The sequence below is a fragment of the Cnephaeus nilssonii genome, assembly GCF_951640355.1.
Source record: "Cnephaeus nilssonii genome assembly, chromosome: 22".
Lineage (NCBI taxonomy): Eukaryota > Metazoa > Chordata > Mammalia > Chiroptera > Vespertilionidae > Cnephaeus > Cnephaeus nilssonii.
In genome coordinates this window covers 1,315,301-1,326,649 of record NC_137093.1, presented here as the reverse complement: position 1 = coordinate 1,326,649, position 11,349 = coordinate 1,315,301, and positions in this window count along the sequence as shown.

Here is an 11,349-nt window from a genome sequence, read left to right as displayed (position 1 = left end):
ACTCCTGATGTCTCTGTCCTGCCAAGGTCTGAACAGAATTTGGGGCAGACTGAGTTGTGTGGCTCTGGGGCAGAGGCCACTCCCCCAACCTTTCTCTAAGCCTGACAAGCATCTCCCCCTCACAAGAGATCCACTAACCCTATTTCCTGACTCGCAGTTGCCAAGTCCTGCTGAGGTCAAGCTCCTGGCAGATCTGGGACACCTGTGGTTCTAGAATGGGGCACATCTTCTCTTAGATGCCCAAGCGGTGCAGAGCCCTCCCTTCACATGGACAAATCAGGACTCCCTGAGACCCCACCCCATCCACAAAAGTGTGCAAGCAACCAGTAGTGGCAGCTAGACTTGGTGTGCCCTGGGATATTTGCTGAAAGTCTTCAGACTCAGTACTGGCAACAATTTTAAGCCTGTATCAGTCTGGTGAACACCACATGCACCTACCTGTTGACTCACAGAGAACCTACCTCATCCAACTTAAGTACCAACAGATGCTTATTCAGTGACTGACTCTAAGAGGCAGCTGGTAGGAGGAGGCATGTGAAGGCAGAAATCAGGGTTCCCTGGAATTTAGCTGATCTGTCCCTGGGCTCGGTGCTGGTAAAAGCCAGACTTAGTGTACAGTCTGGTCCTTTGTGTGCACAACCACGCCCATAAGAGGCCACCATAAACTGTAGATTACTTTGTAGCTCCAAACTGGTTTCCTAGGGCCAGTCACAGACAGCGTCTGCTTCTGAGTCCCTCCAAGAGGCCCAGAGCCAACTCACCTGGTGTTGGTTCAAGAGACTGCTGCACAAGAGACTGCCGAGATGAATTTTGATTTGTGTAGTCAGGACCTCAAAGCAGCTCATAGACTGTGGTCAGGGTTGGTCCTCAGAGTCAGCCAGCCTGAGGGTCTATCCCACCCAAGAATGGGTCAATAGCAATCAATACTCAAAACAATAGGGCTTACATAACTCACACAAGGAAAAATCCTGGACCACATCAAGACTGGTAGGAAGTGTGGAGTCTCAAGAGGGCTGGCTGGGTTCCTTGGGCAGCAGTTGATGTTCAGGAGGGATGTTTCAGCTGCAAGGGAAAAGTCTGTAGTCTAAGCCACAAACCGGGCTCTCGAGCCCAGAGCACCATAACTGAGAAAGGCACCCACATAAAATCTGGCTCTGAAAAGTAGCAGGGTTTCTGTCTGCTAGGGAGAGACTGTTTGAAATTCAGGCACCTTCTTAAAGGACCAATGCAAAAAAATTCTTTTGCAGCCACTCACCTTGGGCTCCAGCAGAGAGAGGGCATAGTGAACTAGAGCTGCATGAGGGGAGTTTGGGGCTGGTGGCTCTGGTAAAGAACTGAGAGGACAGCCGCCTGGATCCCTGTGCTGTCATTCCCTCATACTGCAGAAGCAGACTTTCTCAGGCAGAGCTGTCCCCTCCATGCAGCATTAGCCTGGGGGAAGCAATGGCCCCACCCAATGGAATCCCTCTCACCACACCCTGTGGAGTTTACACCCTACCTACAGCCAGAGGCTCACTGAGTGACTGAAACTAATAGACAGCCTTCAAGCAGAGGTGAATCCCCAGGTCCTTGGAGTCTTTGCCTGACCTGCTCCTGGCTCTGGGCAAGTAAAAGCAGACCTTGGTGTTCATATTGGTCCTTTCCACATGCACCCAGGCCCAGCAGAGGGGGCCACAAGCTGTGGACTGCTGATAGCTCCAAACAGGATATTGGGGTCAAGCACAGACAGCGTCTGACATTGGCCTACACCTGACTTTTTCAGAAGAGGCCCAGAACCAGTATGCCAGAGGCCAGCTTCAGACAACAGCACAGCAGGATCCAATAAGCGTCATAAGCAGCACATCCACAGGGAGGAGTTGGCAGCACCAGACCCGATGAGGTGAATTCTGCTTCATGTGATCAGCACCGCACAGCAGCCTGCACAGTGTTGGGAGTTGACTCACTGTCAGTCATCCTGAGGATTGAGCCAAAAGCAATCAAGACTCAATTGCAAAAGGTGGACCCACACAACATGCCCAAGGGACATTCTTAAAGCACCCAGTTCTGGTGATCAGGGAGACTATGCCACTGGGTCCCACAGGTCACCTACTACATAAAGGCACCCTTCCAAGACAGGGAGACATAGTAGATCTACCTAATACATAGAAACAAACACAGACAGGCAGCTAAATGAAGAAACAAGAGAATTCTCCAGAAAAAGAGCTAAATGAAGTAAAGGTCAGCAATTTATCAGCTAGAGAGTTCAGAGTAATGATTATAAGGATGCTCATTGATTATAAGCATGAAAAAATTTATAGCAACCATAAAAAAAGACCTGTCAGAAATAAAGAATGTCACATCTGAAATAAAGAATACACTGGAAGCAATAAATAGCAGGCTCGATGAAGCTGAGGATTGAATCAGTGATTTGGAAGACAATTTAGAAATAAAAAGCACCCAATCAAAACAGTAAAAAGAATAAAGATTAAAAAAATGAGGATAGTTTAAACCATTTTAACAACATGAAACATAACAATATCCATGTAAGAGAGTACCAGAAGGAGAAGGGAGAAAGCAAGGGATTGAAAACCTATTTGAAGAAATAGTGTCTGAAAACTTCCCTAACCTGGTGTATGAAAAATAGTTAAGAGTCCAGGAAGTACAGAGAATCAAAAAAAAAAAAAATGGACCCAAAGAGGCCCACACCAAGACTCCTCGTTATTAAAATGCCAAAAATTAAAGACAAAGAGAAGATCTTAAGAGCCACAAGAAAATGACAGCTAGCTATCTACAAGACAGCTCTGATAAGACTGTCAGCTGATTTAAAATCATAAAAGAAAGAGAAGTAACAACTGATATCAAAGAAATACAAAGAATTGTAAAGAAATATTATGAGTAACTATATGACAACAAATTGGACAATCAGGAAGAAATTGATAAATCCTTAGAAACATACAAACTTCCATACACAAATAAGGAAGAATCAGAAATTCTGAATAGGCAGATTACAATAGTAAAATTGAAGCAGTCATTAAAAAATCCACTCCTCCAACATGATGGATTTACAGGTGAGTTTTACCTAACATTCAAAGAAGAACTAGCACCTACCATTCTCAGACTATTCCAATAAATCCAAGAGGGGGGAATACTCCCAAGCTCATTTTACAAGGCCACCATTAACCTAATTCAAAATCTAGATAAAGACATGACAAAGAAAGAAAATTATAGGCCAATATATTTGATGAACATAGATGCTAAAATCCGCAACAAAATATTAGCAAACTAAGTACAGCAATACATTTACAAGATCATACACCATAATCAAGTGGGATTTATTCCATGGATGCTAGGTTGGTACAATATCTGCAAAACAATAAACATGATGCATCACACAATAAATTGAAGGATAAAAACCATATGATCTAGAGGCCCTATACACGAAATTCGTGCAAGGGGCTTGGCCCTCACAGCCAAGGCAGCTTGCCTGGACTTTCCTAGGACCTTGCAGCCCTGGCTTCATCTGGAAGGCCATCCGGAAGGTCATTCGGCTGTCCGATCTAATTAGCATATTACTCTTTTATTATTATAGATATAGAAAAGCACTTGATAAAATCCAGCACCAATGTATGATAAAAATTCTCAGAAAAGTGGGAATAGAGGGAACATACCTCAATGTAATAAAGGCCATATATGGCAAACTCAAAATCAACATCATAATCAATGGGCAAAAACTAGAAGTGTTCCCATTAAGATTAGCAATAAGACAGGGAAGTCTGCTTTCACTACTCTCTTTCAGCATAGTACTGGAAGTCCTATAGCCATAGCAATCAGATAAGAAGCATAAATAAGTCATCCAAATTGTAAAGGAAGAAGTAAAGCTGTCATTATATCAATAGCAGATGACATGCTATTGTATATACAGAACCCTACAGATTTGACCAAAAAAAAATACTAAAACTGATAAATTAATTCAATAAAGTAGCAAGATACAAAATAAATATACAGAAATCAATTTCATTTTTATCCACCAATAATGAGGAAAGAAAAATTAGTGTTGCTTAGTGGTTGAGCATAAACTTATGAACCAGGAGGTCACAGTACAATTCTCGGTGAGGGCACCTGCCTAGGTTGTGGGTTCAATCCCCAAAAGGCAGCTGACCAATGCTTCTTTCTCAACATTGATGTTTTTCTTTCTACCTCTCCCTTCCTCTCTCTGAAATCAATAAAAACATATATTAAAAAAGAAAAGAAAACTAAAAAAGCAATTCCACTCACAATTGCTTCAGAAAGTATAAAATTCCTAGGAGTAAATATAACCAAGAATGTAAAAGACATGTAAAATTATAAGACATGGAAGAAACAAATTGAGGAAGATACAAATAAGTGGAAGCATATACTGTATTAATAAATAAGAAGAATTAACATCATTAAAAAGTCCATACTACCCAAAACAATCTACAGATTCAATGCAATTCCTACCAAGATTCCAATAAACTATTTCATAGAACTGAAATACATGCTTCAAAAATTTGTATGTAACACAAAAAAACCTGAATAGCAACAATGATCATGAGAAAGAAAAACAAAGTTGGAGGAATCATGAAACTGAACCACCTTCTTACATTACACACAAGAATAAACTCAAAATAGATTAAAGACTTAAATGTTAGACATGAAACCATAAAAATTTTGGAAGAAAACATAGACAGTAAAATCTCAAACATTTATTGTAGCAATATTTTTTTTCTGATATAGCTCCTTGGGCAAGGGGGAGAAAAAGACAAAATAAAGAAATAGGAGTACATCAGATAAAGAGTTTTTTTACGTTAAAGAAAATATAAACAAAATGAAAAGACAATTTGCCCATGATACATCTGAAAAGGGGTCAATATCCAAAATTTATAAAGAACGTACAAAACTCAATACCACAAAAACAAATAAGCCAATTTAAAAATAGGCTAACAACCTTCAAAGAGGACAGACAGATGCCCAGTAGACATATGAAAGAATGCTCAGTGGCACTACTCATCCGAGAGCGGAAAAGTAAAACCCAGAGGAGCTATCACCTCACACCTGTCAGAATTGCTGTCATCAATAAATCCACAAACAACAGGCACTGGTGAGGACGTGGAGGAAGGGATCCTGGTGCGCTGTTGGTGGGACTGCATCTTGGTGTAGCCACTGTGGGAAGCAGTTATTCAGTTACCTCAAAAGATTATTGAAAATGGAACTGCCTTATGACCCAGTGAATCCTCTTCTGGGAATTTAACTGAAGAAAACTGCAACCTCTAATTCTAACAAATATGTGTATTACTGTTTATTACAGTGTTATTTAAAATAGCCAAGATTTGAAAACAGCTCAGTGTCCAGTAGTAGATAGATGAGTGGATCAAAAAGCTATGGTACATTTACACAATGGAATACTGCTCTGCTGTAAAAAGAAAGAAAGTGTTACCCTTTGCAAAAAGCATGGATCGGCCTGGAGAACACTGTGCTAAGCGAAATAAACCAGTCAGAGAAAGACAGATACCATATGCTTTCACTCATATGTGGAATCTAATGAACAAACTAAACTACCAAGCAAAATAGAGACAAACTCATAGATAGAGAGCAGGCAGACAAATCTGAGGGTGGGGGTGACGGGTGGAAGGATTGAGCAAAAAAGCAAAAAAATAAAAATAAAAATAAAAATAAGAGAGAGAGAGAGAGAGAGAGAGAGAGAGAGAGAGAGAGAGAGAACGCATGGTCATGGACTGAACAGTGTGGTGATTGCATGGGATGGAGGGGAATGGGTGGTGGCAAAAGATAGCATAGAGAGGATATATGGTGAGAGAGAAAATAAAATATACTTAATTTTTTTAAATAAAGAAATAAAAAGAAGATAGATTAAGGGACCTTTGGGAAAACATGAAGCTTAATAACATATGCATCATAGGAGTGTCAGAAGTAAAAGAGAACAAGAAATACAGAAATGATTTGAAGAAATAATGACCGTTAATTCCCTGTCCTGGTGAAGGAAATAACTCTTAAGCCCAGAAGGTGCATAAAGTCCCAAACAAGATGAACCCAAAAGGCCCACACCAACATACATCCTAATTAGCCCTGGCCTGTGTTGTTCAGTGCGTAGAAGGCTGGCACGTGCAGCAGTGGATAGCAGATTCCATTCCTGGTCATTGGCATGTACCTGAGTTACAGGCCTGATCCTGCAGGAGGCAACCCATCGATGTGTCTCTCTCACATAGATGTTTCTCTCCCCACTCCCTCCCTTCCACTCTCTAAAACTCAATGGGAAAATATCCTCAGGTGAGGATTAATAGAAGAAGAAAAAGGAGGAGGAGAAGGAGGAGGAGGAAGAGGAGGGGGAGGAGGAGGAGAAGGAAGGGGAGGGGGAGGAGAGGGAGGAGAAGACATAATATTCCTCAATATATTTACACCCCAATTAGGGAGCATCAGAATGTATAAAGCAACTATTAATAGAACTAAAGGGAGAAACTGACAAAAACACAATTATACTAAGAGACCTAAACACTCTGTTTTTTATTTTTCAATTAGTTTACTTTCAATTTTATTTTGTGTTGGTTTCAGGTATACAGCAGAGCAATTTTTATCTTTCTAAATCACATATGATTAAAAAATTGGTGTTTCAAAATCTTCATTGCCTATCTATTTTCTATAGAACACAAGCCAAATTCCTTAGCTTGATGCTTAGGGCCTTTCACATACATGAACTACTGCTAATTCCATCTCACTATGCCCTGGATATACGAAGCCCTTCATATCTACATACTAAACTGTTTGACCCTATGATGACTGCATTGCCATGGCCTCTCAATTCCTAGACCTGATTTCTTCACCTCAGCCCCTCAGTCCAATGACAAATTCTTGACCTTGTCATTACTAATAACTGAGACCTCTCCATATGTTAAGCATCTCACTCATAGCTCACCATATAACGTCTTATCCTTCCTGCCCACTTGCTCCAGTGCCCAAACCACAGCAATTATTCGAACTTCCAGGCACCTATAATTTGTTAATTCTTTTCTCTCTCCTCACCCCAATTTTTCTCCCTGCTAAACTTAAACATGTGAACAACCATCAGAGTTATTCTTGTACACACCCTCAATTTTTTAATAGTTATCAAGTGGAGTGGGTGCTGTGGTGTACTGGGCATAGTTCTTTAGTATCAAAGGTCCCAAGTACAATGCCCAAGCCAGGGGTATTGGCTGATGACAGCTCATAGCAGAATTTCAGTGGAGATTAAATTCTCAGCCCACAGGAGGCTGTAATTCTATGGTTAGGACCCTGATTAGAAAGAAATGAGACCTTGATACCAGAGATGGGGCAAACATATTGATGCACATTTAGGCCTTCAAGAACTGCAGGATGATCCATTCCTAACAGCTGCTATTTCTGCCTTTTTTTTTCAGGACAATCCAGAGGCCTTGACTTTATAAAATAATATGTGCTTTTTGTAGGACATACAGGCAGCCATGGAAATTATTAACAAAAGATGGCTTATTACTCACAAGGGGAAAATGATGGCCGCCAACTAATAAGTTGCTTAATTCATAGAACCAAAAGAAATTAAGGATTGATGGTGAATAAGAAGTCAAATAGAAATCCTGAGGCTTTCTCTCCAGATGATAGAGTGGGTAATAAACACTGTGCTCACCTTCTTCCATGACCACATCAAAATTACAATTGAAATTTAGCTGAACAAAACTACCATAACTAAGGATAGGAAATAGATGCCATGTTGAGACTGGTAGAGAGGGTACAGACACAAAATGAGCTGGTCCCACTCCCACCTGTGGTGGCTAAGAGTTGGGAGGCATATGTGAAGATCCCCCTGAGGAGCTAGGAGACTCCCCAGCCTGAAGCACCAGGACTCAAAAGAGGAGTTCCCATGAGATCTGGCTGTAAAAATCAGCAGGAATCCAGTTCCTGTTGGTTGGAGGGCTGCTGGAGGCAGGCATCCTCTTAAAGGGCCAGAGCACAGACTTACTTGCTCACAGACACTGGCTTTAAGCTCCAGATAAGAGCAGAAGACAAGGACAAATGAGGAAGAAATGAACTGCCTGGCTTCAGAGCGAGGGCTGGAGGGGCAGCACCCTCATGGACCAAAGTGCTGATAGGTGCCATTGTTTCTTTGTTGAGCCCACACCCCACACAGCCTGTGGCACAGGTAGATACCAAATTTCAGTTTCCATGAACCTGGCTAACATTGTTCTCACCTACCATGATGATTCTCTGAGACCCTATCCCATCCAAATCACATGTCAGACTGAATTTCTTTCAGAGGCTAATCCACACAAGCAACTGTCCTAGAGTAATGCCTCAAACTTCCCTAAAATCTCTTAAAGGTCCACAAACACCAAACAAGCAGCATCTGTCATTGGCATGTCCTATACCTCTTACTAAGTGGCCCCAAACCCAGTACTGGTAGTGGCAGCTCTTGGCTGACTGCATAACCTCTAACTGCAGCACAGGCAGCTACTAAATGCAGAACACTGTATAGCTCCTATCAGGAGGCCTCAGGCCCAACACAGACAGCAGCTAAACATATCCTTCACTGAACTCCTCCCAGAACCAACATCCCTAATGGCTGTCATCAGAGCACCATCCATTAGCACCACAGATGACACATTCAAGGGTGGACACAGCAGGCACCAAAGTGCATCTACAGTAAATCCTTCTCTGTGGAGTCAGCCGCACACAAAACAGCTTATCCACTGTAGTCACAGGCAGTCCTCACAGGCAGTCAGCCTGAGGGTCAATCCCAACCACTCATAAGCCAACAGAAAGCAAAACTCAACCATGAGAACCCTAAAGAAAGGGAAAAACAACACCTACTAGGAAGGGCTTGTGGAGGCTAAGTGGGCTCAAATTAAAAAAGCAGAGCCTAGCAGCCACTTCTCCACTGGGGCCTTTCATGCAAATTGCACTTCACAGAGAAACCTCTGTGCTAAACTGCCTGCCTCTGCCCTTACCGACCTTCCTGCACTGTTTCTGTAATCTATGTTAGACCTTATAAAGGAGTTCCTGGAATCAGTCCAATAGGAATGAGGTTTTCTCCATTCAAATAAAGCTGCACAGGTCAGACCAATCAGAGCAGCTCTGTTCTGACCAATTAGGACACTGCCTTTTGGACCAATCAAACTGGTCTGAACAATTGTTGCCAGAACTGAGTCTGAAGCCTTTCAGGAGGGATGTTTCAGCTGCAATGAGGATTTGGAGTCCTCATTTGCATGAGGACAGGGCAATCAGGGACCTGGGTGGAACCATCTGTCCATATAAGCCAGTGTGAGCACACTTTTCACCAAAGCCTGAAGACTGCATTTCTCTAGTTAAAGCAGAAACACCAACGACATCTCACTAAAGCAGAGCCATAGAAGAGAGGAGCAGAGTAGAGCTGTGTAGCCAGAAAGAGGCCTGGCCCCAGGGCCACCTACCCCAGATTTGTTCCACAGGGTGCTGTGTTCACAGCCCCCCTTGACACTATAGTGAGCTGTTCCACAGCAGTGCTGTTTTCACAGCAATGTGGCACCACTGTTTACTCTGTATGGAATAAAGTTTCCTTCTTCACTGCACACCAAATTGGGGATCCTGTTGGCAATGAATTGGTGCCAATGACCATAAGTTGAAAACTACAACAGGAGAGCACACACAAACCACACAGTGGCATCCTGGGAACACCTGGATCAGGTGAACAGGGAGATGCACCACTGGGACCTTGGGACATCTGATGTAAGGCCAGTCTGCCAAGCCTGGAGATGTTGCAGATCTACATAATATACAGAAACAAACACATGAAGCAGCCAAAATGAGGAGACAAAGAATCATGTCCCAACTGAAAAAGAGGACAAAACTCCAGAATAGGAACTAAACAAAATGGAGGCTGGCAATCTACCAGATGGAAAGTCCAAACACTTGTTATAAGGATGCTCACTGAACTTAGGGAAATAATAGATTATCTCACTGAGTAATGCAACAAAGAGATAGAAAACATAAAAAGGATGATAAAGAACAGTACAAAGAACCAGTCAGAAATAAAGAATACAATAACTGAAATGAAGACTACATTAGAGGGAATCAACATCAGATTAGATAAAACAGAGGATCGAATCAGCAATTTCAAAAACAAGGTAACTTAAAATACCCAATTGCAACAGCAAAAAGTAAAAAGGAATTTTTTTAAATGAGGACAACATCAAATATAACAACATTTGCATCATAAAGGTACCAGAAGGAGAAGAAAGAGAGCAAGGGATTTAAAAACTCTTTAAAGAAATACTCACTAAAAATTTCCCTTACCTGGGTAATGAAATAAATGTACAAGTCCAGGCACAGAGAGTCTCAAACAAGATGAACTCAGAGAGATCCACATGAAGGCATATCATAATTAAAATGCCAAAATTTAAAGACAAAGAGAATGCTAAAAGCAGCAAGAGAAAAGCAGTTGGATACCTATAGTGAGTTCCTGTAAGACTGTCAGATGATTTCTCAACAGAAACATTTCAGGCCAGAAAAGATTGGCATGATATATTTAAATTGATGAAAAGCAAGGCGCTACAACCAAGACTACTGTAGTATGTCATTTTAAATTTAAAAATAAATAAAGAGCTACCCAGACAAGGAAAAGCTAAAGATGTTCATTACCAACAAATCCATCTTATAAGAAATGTTAAAAGGGTATTTTTTAAGAAGAAGAAAAAAATAAAAGAATATGAAAATATTGCAAAGAAACAAATTCTTATTGACAAAGGCAATAAAATAATAAAAGCAGTGAATCAACCAAACACTAACACTAGTAAAAAGATTAAAATACAAAAGCAGAAAGATCGTGTGTACTTACAACAGTAAATTAGATGATACACACAAATGCAGAAAATAAATTTTTAAAAAATGATAAAAACATAAACATGGAGGGTTTGAGTAAAAATGATAGAAATTTTAGAATGTGTTCAAACTTAAGTGATCATCAATATACGTAGACTCCTATAAACAACATGGTACATATGAAACACATGGTAACCAGAAACAAAAATCTACAAGAGGTACATTTAAAAAAGAGAGAAAGAAATTCAAACACAACAGTACAGAAAGTCATCAACAAACAAGAGGACAGAGCAAGAGAAAAAGAAAAGAATAGAATAGAACTACAAAATGATCAGAAAAAAATAAAATTACAATAACTACATACCTATCAACAATTACTTTAAATATAAATGGTTTAAATGATCCAGTCAAAACATGAAGAAATAAAGAAGAGATGGTACATATATACACTGGACTACTTCTTGGCCATAAAAAAAGATGAAATCTTACCATTTGTGAAACATAGAGGATATTATGCTAAGTAAAATAAGT